Source organism: Belonocnema kinseyi, chromosome 5 (assembly GCF_010883055.1).
Source record: "Belonocnema kinseyi isolate 2016_QV_RU_SX_M_011 chromosome 5, B_treatae_v1, whole genome shotgun sequence".
Taxonomy (NCBI): domain Eukaryota; kingdom Metazoa; phylum Arthropoda; class Insecta; order Hymenoptera; family Cynipidae; genus Belonocnema; species Belonocnema kinseyi.
This window is the reverse complement of record NC_046661.1, coordinates 145,340,882-145,348,596: the sequence shown is the minus strand read 5'-3', so window position 1 is coordinate 145,348,596 and position 7,715 is coordinate 145,340,882. Positions and strand designations below refer to the sequence as shown.

The window sequence follows — 7,715 nt, the reverse complement described above, 5'->3', positions numbered from 1 at the left end:
TATCAGCCTTGGAGGAGATTATGTTGAGAAATAAAAAAAAAAATTCTTAAAAACGTTGTTTTTCTTGGTCAGACCGGAAACTTATCAATCCACCCTCGTATTTCACTTTTGGATTCTTCAAAATGACAAGATCTGGATAGAATAACCAGGAAAACCGGTAATTAACCGGAAATACAAATTCGAATCGGAAATCACGTTTAAAATGTTCGAAAATGTGATATTTTTGAATTATCGTGTTAACAAGACAAACAGGTAATTATTTACTTTAATGACTTTCCATTTTTTTTTAGCTGGAAAGGGAAAGTTCTGTTATACCCTGCCCTTTTTCCAGCTCAAGAAATACCAATTTTATCAACGTTTCGGCTTTTCCTCTAAATTATAATTACTTTATACTCACTTTTATAAATTTTTCACGACTTTTTCCCTGAAAAAATACAGAAATAATCAAAATTTATTTACTTTTTGGCCGAAAAGGGGTAGCCTTTTCCAACTCAAAAAATTACCAATCTTTTCAAAATTTCGATTTTTCAACGCAATTGAAATGTTTAAAATGTTAAAAATATGGAATATTAAAATATTGAAAGAAATATGAATCTATCAAACATATCCTTAATATTAAATAATAATAAATTTCATTAACTTAAATGAAATCAATACTTCTGGATTAATTTGAATATTTAAAAGTTGGTTATTTTTAATAATAAACTAGTATAAAATTTAATCATTAATATTAAAATGAATCCTTTTCCAGCTGGGAAAATGACGAGTTTTTTCTACGCTTCTATAATTGACATTAAAATCTTTTAAACTTTAAATGGTAAGTTTTTGAGCTGGAAAAGGGGAGTTTTGTTTCGCCCTGCCCCTTTTCCAGTTGGAAAAATTACCAATTTTGTCAACTTTTCAGTTTTCCTACTAGCTTATAATCACAAATTTTAAAATGAAATAATATCACAAGAATGAATATAATCACAAAGAAATGTGAATCAATCAAATATTTCATTAACGTTCATTAATATTAATAATAATAGATTTGAATTATTTTAAGGTATTATACTAAATGTTGATTTAATTTGAATATTTAACAGTTGATTCATTTGAAATATGAGAAACTTATAACATTAAAAATTGCTATAATTAACATTAAAATTATACTATGTTAAATTATTTTGATTTCACTAATAAATTATAAACATTTATTAAATTAAAAAAATTTTTATATGCTTATTTTGAGCTGGAATCGACCAGTTCTGTTACTCTCTGCCCCTGTTCCAGCTCGAAAAATTACCAATTTTTTCAACTTCTCGATTTTTCCATTTCATATTCACTTTTATTAGAAACATTCATTACATTTAAAAAATTTTTAATGCCCATTTTTGTGCTGGAAATAGCAAATTCTGTTACTCTCTGCCCCTTTTCCAGCTCGAAAAATTACAAATTTTTTTCACTTTTCGATTTTTCCACTTCATATTCACTTTTATTAGAAACATTTATTCAATTTTTTAAATGTTTAATGTCTATTTTTGAGCTGGAAACGACCAGTTCTGTTACTCTCAGTCCCTTTTCCAGCTCGAAAAATAAAAATTTCTTTCAACTTTTCGATTTTTCTCCTTCATATTCACTTTTATTAAAAACATTTATTACATTTAAAAAATTTTAAATACCTATTTTTGAGCTGAAAACGACCGGTTCTGTTACTCTCTGCCCCTTTTCCAGCTCGAAAAATTACAAATTTTTTTCAACTTTTCGATTTTTCCGCTTCACACTCATTTTTACTAGAAATATTTATTAAATTTTAAAAATTTCTAATGTCTATTTTTGAGCTGGAAACGGCCAGTCCTTTACGCTCTGTCCCTTTTTCCAACTCGAAAAATTACCAATTTTTTTCAACTTTTCGATTTTTCCACTTCATATTCACTTTTATTAGAAACATTTATTACATTTTTAAAATTTTAAATGCTGAATAATTTTTAGTTCAAAATGATTATTTTAAATGTTAAATAATTTTTGTCACTAATTAATTGGAAATATTTATTTCTTTTCAAATTAAAAGGTAATTTTTTGAGCTGGAAAGAGGAAGTTCTGTTACACTCTGCCCCTTTTCCAGCTAAAAAAATTACCCATTTTTCCAACTTTTCAGATTTAATATTGAATTATAAGCACTTTATACTCACTTTGATATATTTTTTTCAAAAACATTCGTATTTTTCTAAAAAAAAAAAAAAACAACTGAAATAATCAAAATTTATTTTAAACAAATTTTTAAGGAAGTTTTAGCACGAAATAATTTCACAATAATTATTATAACAAGGAAATTTAAATCGATCAAAAATTTCAATAATGTTAAATAATAATATATTTCAATTATTTCAATGTAATTTAATAAATTTCGAACAATTTGAATATTTAACAGTTGATTAATTCGAAATTTTATGAAAGTCTAAAGTAAAAAATTGCTATAATTAACATTAAAATTAAACTATGTTGAATATTTTTTTTCACTACTAAATTAGAAATATTTATTTAATTTTAAAAATTTGTAATGCTAATTTGTCAGATAGAAAAGGCAAGTTCTGTTACAATCTGCCCCTTTTCCAGTTTGAGAAATTACAAATTTTTTTAACATTTCTGTTTTTCCACTGTATTATAATTACTTTTTACAATGTAACTTTTATATTTTTCTTTACAACAAATATCATATTTTCCTGAAAAAAATACCATAATAATAAAAAAAACTTTTAATCAAATTCCAGAACGAGAGAATGTAATAACTAAGAAATGTAAATAGCTCAAATATTTCATTAATGTTAAATATTAATAGGTTTGAATTATTTAAATAAATAAATGTTTAAATTAAGAATGCTATTTTTTTTTAGAAAAAATTCTTATTTCTTATAATTCAGAAAAATATTTTTAAAAATTAATAAAATTGGAAAAGAAACTTTTCCAGTGAGTTTCTGTATACTTACAATCGTTATCGCTTGCCTGAGAGTAACTAAAGTCTAAACGCCTTTCAGGGACTTATCTGTTTTCTGTTAATGAAATAGAATTTCATTCGTCACATGAAACTCGAACCTCATTGGGAAAAAAAATTATCGGCTTACGCTTATTCATGTGAACCAATCCTTACAGACTGCGTAAATAATACACACACACACACACACACACATATATATATATATGCGCGCGCGCACGATTGAATTAGAAGTTCTGATCGTTCTGATGAATGCAATTGGCATTTGTCGAGCGCAACTCGTCCTGTTTTAACGTCATCGTCACGAGTTCTAATATTTAGTAAATAATAAACTAAAGAAAACACTCGTTTTAAATTAATTAAAAAAATTATTATATAATAATTTTGGATTAATTCATATTAATCAAGACTTTCCTTAGTCTCATGAACCTTTTATAATTAAAGTTTTATATCATAAATTCCAAAAGCAATCAAATTTATATTATTTTCTTGTTAAATTGAAAATTTCTTTTTTACAGTCTTATGATAATGTAGATAAATGCATAAATTATTTATCGGAGGAGCAATGATACTTTCAAGTCCAGTGGGTTCTATATTTTGCCAAAAGATGGCACTGCTTGTTTTGTTTAAAATTACTCATATCACTGAATATTTACAATTCATATTTACAAAGTTAGTAAAACTGAAAAAAAGTTTCAAATAAATCATATAAATCCAAATGTCTAAAAAATTCCAATTTCCAATAAAATAATTAATCTTTCAAAAAAATAGTTTAATTTCCAGTTTAAAAATTAATTTTCAACCAGAGATCAATTTTCAAATGAAATAATAGATTATTCAAATAAAATTATTAAATTGTCTGTTAAAAAAAATGTAATCCAAAAAACGATTTTTAAACAAAATAGATCAATTTTACACCGCAGATGTGAATTTAACGAAATACATGAATTTTAAACAAAATAGTTCAAGTCTCAGTTCAAAAATTCATTATTTTACTGAAAAAAAAAGAATTTTCAAAAAATATTTAAATTTTCAAATACATTTTTTATAACCAACTAGATGAATTTTCAAGTAAAACAATAAATTTTTAAAAAAGGAATAGTTAAATATCCTATTTAAAAAATTAATGTTACAACAAAAAATAAAATTTCTACAACATAGGTACATTTTCTACATGAGCAATGAATTTTCAAATAAAGTTATGAATCTTCAACAACAACAATAAACGCATATTTAACAAAGGAATTTAATTTTCAAAAGCAGTTTAATTTTTATCACAATTATTAATTTTCTACCAAAGAACTACGAATTTTTAACTAAATACTTGATAGTTAAATATGTAGTTTAAAAAATTTATACAGTGAAAAAGGTTCATTCATTTAATGAAAAATTTATTTTTTATTATTTTTATTATTTTTATTATTATTTATTAATTTTGTTAGAAATTAGTCTTTTTGATTAAATTAACAGTTAATTTATTTTTTTTTCAAGATTGATGATTTGTATTGAAAATTAATATTTTTGCTTGGAAATTCTATCATTATATTCAAAATTAAACAATTTTCACGAAAATTTAACCATTTTGTAGGAAATTGAACTATTTTATTGAAAATTAACTTTTTTGTTGAAGAGTCGTCTATTTTCTAGATAATTCTTATTTGGCTTGAAAATTGTTGTATTTTATTAAATTTTTAAAAATTTCCTTTTTATTTAAAAGTTTAACTTTGCGTTAAAATTCCGTTTTCTTTTGTTTAAAAATAAATTTTTTTGTCTTCAAATTTAACATTTAACGATTCCATTTTTGCTTCGGAAAATATATTTTTTCGTGAAAAATTCCACTTTTTAGTTTAAAGTAATACTAATTTGCAAAAATTCCTTCTTTATCATTTGATTAAAATGATTGGACATTCCTTTTGGGAGAAAATTATTCTTCTTGGTAGAAAATTCCTCTTTTGGCATCAAATTAATTTTCTTCGTTGAAAATTTATCTTTTTTGCTTGAAAATTGGATTATTTTGTTAAAAATTAAAATACTTTTGTAAAAATTTAACTATTTTGTAGAAAGTTAACTTTTTTGTTTAAAAAATCATATATTTTTAGATAGAAAATTCAACAGTGAACTCGTCTATTGGGCTTTAAAATTCAACAATTTTGTTGATAAATGTTGCACTTTTTAGAAGATTCGTCTTTATGGAAGAAAATTAATCTTTTTTGGAGAAAAAATCATCTTTTTGTTTAGAAATTTAATTTTTTGATAAAAAATGCATATTTTTCAGTTTAAAGTTCAACTACTTGGTTGAAAGTTCAAATAATTTCTTAGAAATTCATTTTTTTAAGATTTACCTCTTTGGTTGAAAATTTAACTTTTTTGTTCAAAGTCTTCATTTTTATGGTTTATAATTAATTTTTTATCGGAAAATTCAACTTCCATTATTTACAGAAAATTGAGCTTTTTGGTTGAAAATTCGTTTTTTTTTCTACAGAAAATTAATTTTTTTGGTTGAAAGTTCATTTTATTTAAAATTCAACCCTAACGATTCCATTTTTGGTTCGAAAAATATATTTTTAAGTTGAGAATTTAACATTTTAAAAAACTTTCAAGTTTAGAATTCCTCTTTTTTTGCTAGAATATTGCTCTTCTAGATTGAAGATTCATCTTTTTTGGTGGGAAATTGAACTATTTGGTCAATAATTAAAATACTTTTATGAAAATTTAACTATTTTGTAGAAATTTAACTTTTTTGTTGAAAAAATCAAATTTTCGGATTGAAAATTCAACTGATTTGTAGTTAACTCGCCTATTGGGCTTTAAAATTCAACAATTTTGTTGAAAATTGTTGCATTTTATAGAAAATTTTTTTCTGTTAGAAAACTAATCTTTTTAAAGAGAAAATTATCTTTTTGTTTAAAAATGCAACTACTTGGTTGAAAGTTCAACTACTTTGTTAAAAATTCATTTTTTTATGATTCGACTTTTTTTGGTTGAAAATTCGTTTTTTTATAGACAATTATTTTTCGGGTTGAAAATTCATCTTTTTCAAAATTGAATTACTCGGTTGAACTTATAAGTAATTTTTTTAACCTAATTTTTTAAAAGATTTTTGTTTGAAAGCTTAACTTTTTGCTGAAAATTTTTTTATCTAAAAATTCAGCTATTCTATTTATGGTTGCAAATTTTTTCTTTATTCATTTATTTGGTGAACATTTGATCTTTGTTGGTTGAATTCAACTGGTTGCAAACTCGTTTTATTATGTTTTGTTGGAAATTAAGTTTTGAAACTAAAAATATTCCGATTACATTTTTGGTTTAAAAATATATTTTTAAGATGAAAATTAAACTAAAAAATATCGTCTTTTTAGCCTGAAAATCCAACTGTTTTTTTTTTTAATGTAATATAGTTCGTCTTGAAATTCTAGGAATTTGGGAATTTGAAGTGTTTAATACCGATTTAAAAAAGGTATTTACATTAATTTTATTAAAGCGAATTTATTTCGCAATTATCGTGTTTTTATTTTTTTTTGTTTACTCCCTGTTTTGATATAATGTTGGGTTTTAAAAATATCCAAAATTGACTTATTTCTATATATTTTTTGAGAATCTTTTATTATAAAGAAATTAAGAATAATGTTTGGGTTTCTGTGGCAAATAGATCTCCCAAGTGCCGAGTCCAGACAGAGCTTTTTTTATTAGTTTTCATCCGCAGATTATCCCCTTTTTGGAAGCGTCGATTCTCGATTGAGGCACTTTATAGCCCCTATAAAAGTATCTATTTGGTGTTTTCTGACTGGATCTCTGCTGGAGTTAAGTCTGGACCAGCCAAGAATGAACAAAAAGTATATTCTGAAATTCTAAAGAATCGAAATTTAAAGGATTTCTAGGTATTCTAGTTTAGTTACTAGTACACATACATATATTCTATATAAGAAACCATGCACAAATTCATGGGTCCAATTATGATCCGTGTGCCGACTAACATCCCTTTCAATTCTTTTTCTTCAACCGAAAAAACTCTTTTTCTTCCTTTTCTTCCGTTTTTTATTTCTTTTTAACTTCCTTCCCTTTTTTTCTTCTGCTTTTTAGTTTTCGTATTCTGAGTTCTGAAATCCTGTTTCATTCCATTGATAATTCAAATTATATTTTTACATCATAAGTTATTGGTCGGATAATTCGATTTTTTCTTTTTATTGTAGCCCATTCTTGAGATTTTCAATTATTTATAATAATATTCAAATTCATTAATTCATTTTTTTTCACACACACTTTTAGAAATTTTGGTAGGAATTTTGAGAGACGCGTCACTAAAGTATGCAGAAACCGCTTCTAAATTTTCCCGAACTGTGACAGAAATTTCAGCAACGATAATTGCATAAAACTCCAGTCACATGTTTCAAAAATTTCTGTGACAGTTTAGGAATTTTCGTTTACTGTAACTGAAAATCACAAGAGGATAAAAAAATGTTTTGTTTCATTAATTTTAATATAAAAAATATGTAGTTATATTTGTCCTGAGAATATAAATCAAGAAAATACGAGTGAAGTTAATACGAACGACTTTTTATTTCAAAAATATATGATTTAAGACCATCATTTATGATAAGAAGTTTTTTCACATTTGATTCATTGAGTATATTATATAACATAGATATTTACATATAAAATTCGGTCGTATATATTCTTACTATAATTTATATTTTTAAGACAAATATATACTGCAAATTGATATAAAAATAATTAAACCAAACAA

The 7,715-nt window shown here is 24.0% G+C and overlaps 1 protein-coding gene across 2 annotated transcripts in view; it reads right to left on the bottom strand.

Moving 5' to 3' along the window:
• LOC117173321 (2-oxo-4-hydroxy-4-carboxy-5-ureidoimidazoline decarboxylase-like) overlaps positions 1 to 3,115 on the bottom strand; it is a 17,815-nt gene extending 14,700 nt beyond the window's left edge. The window contains exons 1-2 of one of the 2 annotated variants that reach the window (XM_033361811.1): positions 2,967 to 3,115; positions 398 to 424 (exon numbers count right to left, since the gene is read on the bottom strand). The gene's annotated coding sequence lies outside the window, so the exon portion shown is untranslated. The remainder of the gene's footprint in view (positions 1 to 397; positions 425 to 2,966) is intronic. The other variant, XM_033361812.1, reaches the window with a different exon arrangement.
• Between the last annotated feature and the right edge of the window lie 4,600 nt (positions 3,116 to 7,715).